The sequence below is a fragment of the Gossypium hirsutum genome, chromosome A01, assembly GCF_007990345.1.
Source record: "Gossypium hirsutum isolate 1008001.06 chromosome A01, Gossypium_hirsutum_v2.1, whole genome shotgun sequence".
Classification (NCBI taxonomy): Eukaryota; Viridiplantae; Streptophyta; class Magnoliopsida; order Malvales; family Malvaceae; genus Gossypium; species Gossypium hirsutum.
Window position 1 is genome coordinate 61595806 of NC_053424.1, and position 10692 is coordinate 61606497.

At 38.3% G+C, this 10692-nt stretch overlaps 1 non-coding gene across 1 annotated transcript; it reads right to left on the minus strand.

Annotated features, from left to right (window-relative positions):
- Positions 1 to 2170: 2170 nt before the first annotated feature.
- LOC121206616 (small nucleolar RNA R71) lies at positions 2171 to 2277 on the minus strand. Its single transcript, XR_005901681.1, has one exon. It is a non-coding gene; the product is annotated as a small nucleolar RNA R71 (small nucleolar RNA).
- Positions 2278 to 10692: the final 8415 nt, after the last annotated feature.

Here is a 10692-nt window from a genome sequence, read left to right on the forward strand (position 1 = left end):
TTATTTCTTATGAGTTATGTTCTCGAACTTCCAATACGGTATTCGCATTGATAAACGCCAAATTATACATAGTTTTACCCGAAATACTTAGCATATTTATGGATGTTTACTACTAGATTTGTGGATTTTGGGGCTCTTAATCCTGTTATTTCATGTTTTGTACTCAGGAGAGCACTAAGAGTCAAAAGGAGCCAAAAACGAGCTAAAAAGGGACAAAACGGACCACATCGAGAATATCACAAGGCCTAAGCTTTGCCACACGGGCATCTCACACGCTCGTGGCCTTCGGGGGTGTCGACCAAGGTTTACACGATTCACACAGACTGGCCATTGAGCCCACACTGCCGTGGCAATTTAACGGATCGAACACGGCCTGGCAATCACGTCACATGGCCATAGCACACGGGCGTATCCCTTTTTTAAAGAGTTGTATTTTACACGGAAAAGGGTACTTAGGGAGGAAGAAAGCCAATCCAAAGCCTATATAAACACCCTAAGTATGACCTAGAGAGGAGGCCTCTTCTAGAACATTTTAGGAATTACTTGAAGGAAGCCATACGACCCATCCCAAAAGCCAGAGCTACTCCAAGACTAAAGATCTCTCTCAGAATTCCTTCAGGGGTTTTAGAGTTTTCTTCATGTTTTGTTAGTTTTATACTTTTGAGATGTACTCTTATTTTATTATGAACTAAACCCCTTAGATACCTAAGGGGGGTAAAACCTATGATGGATCTTGTTATTATTATCTGAACTGTATGATAAATACTTGATTTGTTCTTAATTTTGTGTTCTTAATGCTTGAGTTAATATTCTGGGTATTAATTCATGATTTGATGTGCTTATGTAGAGAAGGAATAGACCCTGCCTAAGAGTAGATTTGGCATAATTAAGGGGAGTTGATCGAACACCTGGAAATAGGGTTATGAGATTTTGTCGGATTAGGGTGAAACCTAATATGAGAGTCCATAGAGTGATTTACTACTTCCCTAGGGGTTTTAATTAAGAAAGAAATTTTAATTAATTCAATTGAGGGTTAGACATTATTAGTCTCGAAAAGGATAATAACATAGGTTAGGGAGTCTCACGGATCAAGTCAAGTGAATAAATCGTCCGGTTCAGAGTCAGATAACAAGTGAAATCTAGGTGGATTTCTCCTTGGGTGTCATCTTTATCAATTGCTTCTCTTCAAGTCTTTTTCCAAATTTTCTCTTCGCTTTAAGTAAATTAGTTAATTAGTTTAGATAATTAGTTTAATAAACAAATCATTTTATTCCTAGGCTAGATAATAAAAAGATAGTTATTACTGGTACTTTTGGTTCCCTTAGGTACGATATCCCGGTCTTGCCGTTACTATACTGTTGTTCGATAGGTGCGCTTGCCTTTTCGTCGTGATAATAGTTAGTCTAGGTTTGATCTTCATTATAAATATTTATTACTTGTTATGAATCACGCGATCAAGTTTTTGGTGCCGTTGTCGGGGAATTGAAATATTAGGAACACTAAATTTTTATTACTTGAGCCATTTATTTTTCTTGCAATTTTATTTTATTATTTATTAATTTACTTTTTCTCTCTCTTGGCAGGTTTTTATAGTTTATGACTAGAAGAAACTCGTCAGGACCATTACTTTTTGACAAAGAAATCGATCGTACAATTTGCAAAAAATCAAAAAGAAATAAGGTGTAGCTTACGATACATGGAGAACGAGCGAGAAGACGATACTCAAACCCCAACTGACGAGATGGCTGAAAACTAAGGTAATCAGCTACCTCCTGTAATTGCGGCTAATCAAAATCCTACTCCACGTACTATGTATGATTATGCTAAACCTTATTTAACAGGAACTGAGTCTAGCATAGTTAGACCTTCTGTAGCTACAAATACTTTTGAATTAAAACCTAACACTATTCAGATGGTACATCAGTTTGTTCAGTTTGATGGTTTGTAAGATGAAGATCCCAACACGCACTTGGCGAATTTTCTTGAATTTTGCGATACATTCAAAATCAATGGCGTTTCTGATGATGCCATTCATCTTTGGTTATTTCCCTTTTCACTGAGAAACAAAGCCAAGCAGTGGTTGAACTCGTTACCACGAGGGTCTATCACTACTTGGGAACAAATGACCGAGAAATTTTTACTAAAATATTTTCCGCCAGCAAAAACGGCTAAATTACGTAATGATATCTCTTCTTTTGTGCAGATGGATTTAGAAACACTTTACGATGCATGGGAGAGATACAAGAACTTACTGAGAAGGTGCCCTAACCATGGGTTACCGCTTTGGCTACAAGTTCAAACATTCTACAATGGTGTGAATCCCTCGACAAGACAAATGATTGATGTAGCTGCTGGCGAAACCATCAACAATAAAACACCGGAAGATGCCTATGAAATAAAACATCAGAAGATGCCTATGAATTCATAGAGGAGATGTCACTGAACAACTATCAGTGGCAAGTTATGAGGACAAAGCCAATGAAAACAGCCGGCGTCTATAACATCGATTCAGTCATCATGCTCTCTAATCAGGTAGAACTTCTCAATAAAAAGATTGATAGTTTTCTTGATTCTACGCAGGTACATCCAGTAATAAGGTGTGACTCAAGCAGAGGAGGTGTGCATACAGAATACCAATCCTTCAATCCTACAACTAAAGAAGAACAAGTCAACTATATGGGTAACAATAACTTTAGATCTCAAAATAACCCATACAGTAATACCTATAATGCAGGTTGGAGGAACCACCCAAATTTCTCCTGGGGTGGTCAAGGGAATCAAAAGCCACAAAATCCTCAGGGTTTTCAACAGCCACCTTATCAACAAGAGAAGAAACCAAACCTTGAAAAGATGCTTTCTAAATTCATCTCAGTGTCAGAAGCCCGTTTCCAAAATACCGAGACAACACTTAAGAATCAACAAGCATCGATCCAAGGACTCGAAACTCAGATAGGCCAGCTATCCAAACTAATTCCGAACGACCACAAGGTAGCTTACCAAGTAATACTGAACCTAATTCGAGGGAACACCTCAATGCAATTAGCACTCAAAATAAGGACGGACTCATTGCACCCGAGCCAGAATTACAACAAAACAACGCGATGAACAAAGGACCAGAAGAGGTAAACAGTAATGATCCCAAACAGGTAAGTACGAATCATGAACCTCGTCTGCCATATCCTAAAGCAATGACGAAAGACAGAACAGAAGAACAATTCAGTAAGTTTTTCAAACTCTTAATGCAATTACATATTAACTTACCCTTTATTGAAGTTCTTTCGCAGATGCCCAACTCAGCAAAATTCTTAAAGGAACTTCTGAGCAATAAAAGGAAATTAGACGCTACATCGCATATGGAACTCAATGCAGTCTGCTCAGCTATTCTAAAGAATAAGCTACCTAACAAATTGAAAGATCCAGGGAGTTTTACAATTCCTTGCTTAATTGGTAGTTTATTTGTGAATAATGCTTTTGCTGATCTAGGGGAAAGTATAAATGTTATGCCCTATAAAATGTTTAAATGACTCGATCTCGGAAAACCCAAACAGACTAGGATGAGCATACAATTGGCTGACAAAATAGTTAGATTTCCTAAGGGTATTATTGAAGATGTTCTCGTTAAAATTGATAAGTTTATTTACCTAGTAGACTTTGTCGTCCTAGATATGGATGAGGATAACGAGGTACCTTAATTTTAGGAAGACCCTTTTTAGCAACTGCCAGAACCATTATTAATGTAGGCATAGGAGAGCTAACACTTTGTGTAGGTGACGACGCAGTAACACTGCAAGCACGCGACTCAGTCAAAATCTCTAAAACTCAAGATAACGCTATATAACCCATCGATGATAAAACTAATACTCAATCATCCTTGCAGGAACCCCCTCGAACCAAGACAATAGAGACAGTGCACTATTATCATGTAGAGAACAAAGACACCCATGAGGAACGAAGGCTTCAAATAGAGGAGCTAGATAAATGGCGACCACACAAACCGAGAACACGTGATAAATTGAAACTACGCCAGAACAAGTTCGATACCTCTCCTAATAAACTTTAGGTTGGCGATAAAGTCTTACTAGATGCCGCATATCCCTACATTGTCACTACCACACCAAATAAGGAAATCCCTCTTATGGTACTCAGTATTTTCCCATTCGGTACGGTTGAGGTGAGTCATCCCAAGTTCGGCACTTTTAAGGTAAACAACACCCGATTAAAACCTTATTGTAAGATTGACAATAGGAACAAGGAGTATGAACTCCTCAAACCATAATGATAAATCAACGGAGAGGTAAGTCGAGCTTAGACTATAAATAAGCGCTTCTCGGGAGGCAACCCGAGCTCTAACATATTTTGATTTCTTTATTTTTAACTTCTCACATTTCGAATCAATTAACTTAGTCTTTGAATTGCAAACCATTTCAGCACACACGGCTAGGCACACGGGCGTGCCTAAAGCAATGGCCAAACAGAGGAAGAGACACGGCCGTGCAATACGGCCTTGTTGAAGCAGGACATGATTTCCCCAAAACACAGGGTACGATAAATCCCCACGGCCGTGCGACATGGCTGTGGGTGAACTTGATAGGAAAAACACGGGCTTAGGAATAGAAACCCACAGGCGTGCCAGGGACAAGGCTCAATTCTGTTTCTTCGACACGGGCGTGCGACATGCCCATGCCATTCAGCCGTGTACAACAATACACGGGTGTGCTTCCATAAAACATGGGCGTGGGAGAAGCTAACAAAGCTAGGCACAGCCATGCGACATGGCCGTGTTTGACACAAGCCCAAGACACACGGGCATGTGGTAGTAGCCGCGCATGACCTAACTCACAAAATTCAAAAAACACAGGCTCACCCTCAAAGTAGACGGGCGTGGCCCTAGGCCATGTGACCCTCCCCTATATAAACAAACCACTGTTCATCTTCTTCCTCCTTTCAAAACCCTAGCCGAAATCTACCCTCCCCCAACCCCTAATCCCTATTCCGGCCACCATTCCCCAGATTCTCACTTCCCCAAGCCCCAAACCACCCTTAAATCCACTCCCCTTGTATTAATCCCCATTTCCCCCTCCCTATACCCTTCATTTTCCCACCACACGGCTTCCTCAACCTTATTTTTCCAATTTATGTTGCTACAGTAGTATTCTACATGCTTTGCATAGATATTGTTACTATTACAAATATGTTTTATACAAGTTAGGAATTTGCTTTAGAATATTCTATATTTGACTTGTTTAAGCTACTAAATAGCATATACTAATTTTAGGCCTATTGTTTAACTACTGATGTATCTTGGATTCTATCAATGCTCATGTATTTTCAGGTACATTATGTCGTCATCAAGAGGCAAAAAGGTCGCAATCCCTTCTTCAAAGAGACGTAAGGGGCTGGGTTCTTCCACGGTACGTGCTACAGCCGAAGTTTGGACCCGTTCCTTGAATTTCTACAAGCTTCGCAGGAGGAGCTATTTTAGATACTACGCACGCGACCCATCACCAGAGGTCTTTGTATCGACTGGGCTACCATAAAGTAAGTCCCGCTCGTTGATGCCATCCGCGCCCTCCTATCCATAGACCCATAGGAACGGTTCTTTGCTATTACTGAGCCCACTTATTTAAAGCTAACTTTAGAATTATGCTCTACTTTTCATTTATAGGTGGTGATGACTAAAAATGACAACCCAGGCACCATTCACTTCCGATTAGGCGGTCTAGTTCGTGCGATGAGTGTCCCAGAGTTTGGAGTTGCTCTGGGACTTTACACCGATTAGTTTATGGAGGAGGAGGACATGAATGCACTACCACGCAATATCCACATCTCCCCCTCCTTGTGCTGGAAGGCTTTGGCACCACTCTCGTCCACCTACGACCCCAACTGCTCGAAGGCCTCAACTCTCCCCCCTTCCCTACGATATCTCCATGCCATATTGGCACACACCTTGACCAGAAGGAAAGAGAGCACCGGCGTCATCAACACCCACGACGCCTACTATTTATGGTGCATGGCGAATGCACACGTGACTGACTTGGCCTACTTGATTGCTTTCGCCATTCGCCATCAAACCGAGCGGCATAGGAAGGGAGTGATCTCCATCGACCCCTACGTGACGCGCCTTGCCAGACACTTCGGCCTCCTCAACACTGTGGCCCAGTCATCAGCACTTACCCTGATCGATCAGATGTCCACACAAGGCATCACGACTATATTACACATGAGAATGATAGACCGTCGACATGGGACCGATTCTCTTCAGTACCGTCTATTGCATACCATTGACGAGGAGGATCTTGAGGACATCCCTGATGATGTTCCCCCACAGCATGAGGAGCCTTCCACCGTACCACCTAGGGAACGACCAGTTCATGCAGTTGCTTTATTGGCACATCTTGCTGACTAACTCGCCCACTTCGAGCAGTATTGCACTACGCAGTTCAAGATGATTCACGAGTGAGATCGGCGATGGGACCAACAGATGGACGATATACAGGCCATGATGCAGCAGCTGTGCCAGCACTTTCACATCGCCACTCCAGCACCACCACCTGAGGGCCCCCCGACGAGGATCATTGAATCCTCTTATTTTTTTATTTATTTTATTTTATTTATTTTTCTTTTTCTTTTGATTTTTATTTTCATTTCAATTTTATTAATTTATTTTGAAAGAAATATCTATATTAGTAAATTTTTCTTTTTTCCATTTTCTGGTATTTCTAACAAGTAATTCCACTACACTCTCTTCCACACCAACTGTTAATAAGCTCTTCATGATTCTACAGACTTTCAAGCAAAGCTGCTAGGAATATTTTACGAAATGAGGAAACAAAAGGGAAACAATACCTCACGAGTGCCATGTTCAATGACCCACTTTCTTCATCTAGCCAAGAACAATGGCAGCTACCACTTTCCCCGAACACTCCATCCTCAAAATCAAGCTCTACATCCACATAACTGGGAGTTTCACCTCCTTTCCTCTTATGATTTTCTTTATTTTGAATATTCTATATCTGTACATTGAGGGCAATGTACATCTTAAGTGTGGAGGGGTGAACATGAAACCTAACTTTTTGCATTATTCTCAAATCCCTGAATTTGGTCTTGTGCTTAAGTGATATTCTCATAATATTGATAAGAATGAATTCTGATTGATCTATAATTATTGTTGATATGTCGTGAATTAGACCAAGGGAATTATGCATGATTATTTGATTATAGGACCTTAAAGAATCAAGCATGATAAGTTGATATTTTGAGAAATAAAATTTTTAGACTATTTCACGTAAATTGAGGTATTATCTTGAAATCCTAAATATACAGAAATGACATCAAAAACATAAATTTTTTGTGAGATTTTTGAGCCTTTTAAGCATATAGCTTTCTTTCTTGCTCACTTCTTTTGTGGTTTGAATGTGTCAACATTGAACTGTTATTCTAGAACTTGCTTCGATTATACATGTCGAGATCACACGTATGATTTGATATACTGAGATGATAAAGGCACTTAGGATTTAACCCATTTACTCCATAAAAAGCCTTCCCACATAATTAAACCCTTAACGAACCCCCTTTGAGGCTACTAACTTTTTTTTATTGATTAAACCTTATCATCAACCCATTAACCCATTATTGTTGAAATCCTCTTCCTTAATTTACCTTTTTATCGAGATTAAATTTAATATTATTACCTCACTATGTTCCCACTTTTTGTTACTGAATCATGAAGTATGATTTTTGTATTATATTGACTTGATTTGTTCTTAAAAAAAATGTAATTCTCAGCAAGCTAAAGTTGTCATGAACTCATATAAAATAGTTCTAGATATTCGTTTGTGGTTCAGTAATTAAGTTTTTGATAGTGGGGTAACATATTGAAATCATCTCGATTTTAACCCCTTTTCTTCAGCTTGTATCCATACCTGTAACCTAAACCCCATTACAACCATGCAAAGACCTTTTGATTAGTGTATCATATCATTTACAAGTGGTGGAGATTTGATTTTCATGCAAGCCTATGGTAATAACTTTTCATGTTAGAGAATCGAGTGCTTAATCTTGAACCTTAAACACTTTGAGTGATTTTAGTGAATCTTTAGTGAGGATGTCATCTCTAGTATATTTAGGACTAAAGTTAATTACTTAGAGGAAGGAGATTACTTATGATTTTATTATCAAAATATCAGATTTAGATTGTTTGAGGCTTTTAATGCCCCTATAGTTAAATTCTCACTGTATGATATTCTGTGGAATAGTTTGTAACATTATCAATACTGATCATGTGATTGAAAAGAATGAATTCTACCAGTAAATGAGAGTTTTGCTTGAGGACAAGCAAATGCTTAAGTGTGGGGCTGTTTGATAAAAGCCAAATTATACATAGTTTTACCCCAAATACTTAGCATATTTATGGATGTTTACTACTAGATTTGTGGATTTTGGTGTTCTTAATCCTGTTATTTCATGTTTTGTACTCAGGAGAGCACCAAGAGTCAAAAGGAGCCAAAAACGAGCTAAAAAGGGACAAAACAGACCAAATTGAAAAGATCACACGACCTAAGCCTTACCACACGGGCATCTCACACGGTCGTGGCCTTCGGAGGTGTCGACCAAGGTTTACACGATTCACACGGCCTGGCCATTGAGCCTACAGGCCGTGGCAATTTAACGAATCGAACACGGCCTAGCAATCACGTCACACGGTCATGGCACACGGGCGTGTCCCTTTTTCAAAGAGTTATATTTTACACGGAAAAGGGTACTTAGGGAGGAAGAAAGCCAATCCAAAGCCTATATAAACACCCTAAGTATGACCCAGAGAGGAGGCCACTTCCAGAACTTTTCTGGAATACAGAACCACATGCCAGGAATTACTTGAAGGAAGCCATACGATCCATTGCAAAAGCTGGAGCTACTCCAAGACTAAAGATCTCTCTCAGAATTCCTTCAGGGGTTTTAGAGTTTTCTTCATGTTTTGTTATTTTTATACTTTTGAGATGTACTCTTATTTTATTATGAACTAAACCCCTTAGATACCTAAGGGGGATAAAACCTATGATGAATCTTGTTATTATTATCTAAACTGTATGATAAATACTTGATTTGTTCTTAATTATGTGTTCTTAATGCTTAAGTTAATATTTCGGGTATTAATTCATGATTTGATTTGCTTATTCAGAGGAGGAATAGACCCTGCCTAAAAGTAGATTTGGCATAATTAAGCGGAGTTGATCGAATGCCTAGAAATAGGGTTACGAGATTTTGCCAGATTATGGTGAAACCTAATATGGGAGTCCATAGAGTGATTTACTGCTTCCCCTAGGGTTTTTAATTAAGAAAGAAATTTCGATTAATTCAACTGAGGGTTAGACGTTATTAGTCTCGAAAGGGATAATAACATAGGTTAGAGAGTCTTACGGATCAAGTCAAGTGAATAAATCGTCCGGTCCAGAGTCAGATAACAAGTGAAATCTAAGTGGATTCCTCATTGGGTGTCGTATTTATCAATTGCTTCTCTTCAAGTCATTTTCCAAATTTTCTCTTCACTTTAATTAATTAGTTAATTAGTTTAGATAATTATTTTAATAAACAAATCCTTTTATTCCTAGGCTAGATAATAAAAGGTAGTTATTACTGGTACTTTTGGTTCCCTTGGGTAAGATATCCCGATCTTGCCATTACTATACTATTGTTTGATAGGTGCACTTGCCTTTTCGTCGTGATAATAGTTAGTCTAGGTTTGATCTTCATTATAAATATTTATTACTTGTTACGAATCACGTGATCACGCATCTTGGATTTCTTTATCTCGATTTTCTTATCATTCTTATTTCGTAAATTATTAATCATGGTTCATCTTTAAAGTGTGTTCTTTGGCTTGTGATAACTATGTCTATTATGGGTGTATTTCTGGTTCGATCATAGGAACATGGTGATTCTGGTATTAGGATTTGTCTAATTTTCCTGAAAGGATTTGACATCAGCAAAGGTACAGATAGTGGAAGCTCAAGCTCAAATTGTATAATGGTTTTCTTCTCTCAGGTAAGTTTGATATAGGTCAATGAATTCAATCAGGATATTTTGTTTCCTTGAGCTAATGTAGTTGTAAAGATCTTTGATTAACATGTTAAGGGAATTATAAAAGTTTGTTTGTTTGAGTCATTTAATAGCATGAAGAAATGAGTATTTTGATATGTTATTATTTGATAGTTGAGATCGACTCAGTTGTTTTTATCTAAGCGAGCTGGTCAGTTGAAAGATAATTTGAGTTATATGCATTTAAGTTTATCCTCAGGTAAGAAAAAAAAATCTTGTACATTCATGGGTGAATAGACGGACAGTTTAAAGGAAGAATTCATATTCTTGAAAGTATGATACGGAGATATAGCTATTAGGTTTGTTCTAATCAAATGATGTTGTTATGAGTTAAAGTTGTTCCGATTGATAAAATTATCACATTTGTGAAAGTTTGAACAGTCTATTACATGTTGGCAAAGTTGAAAACAGTTGAAGGTGTTATTAACCGAAGCACTAGTTCTGGGTTCTGTTTGAATTGAGTAAAGAATTTGTGATTTTTTAGTAATGCACTATCGAACGATTGGAATGTGTTTTAATACAAGAATGTAAAGTGATAGTTTATGCTTTCTGATGATTAAAGTCTCATTAAAAGAATTGTTTGAAAAGTGAATTAGA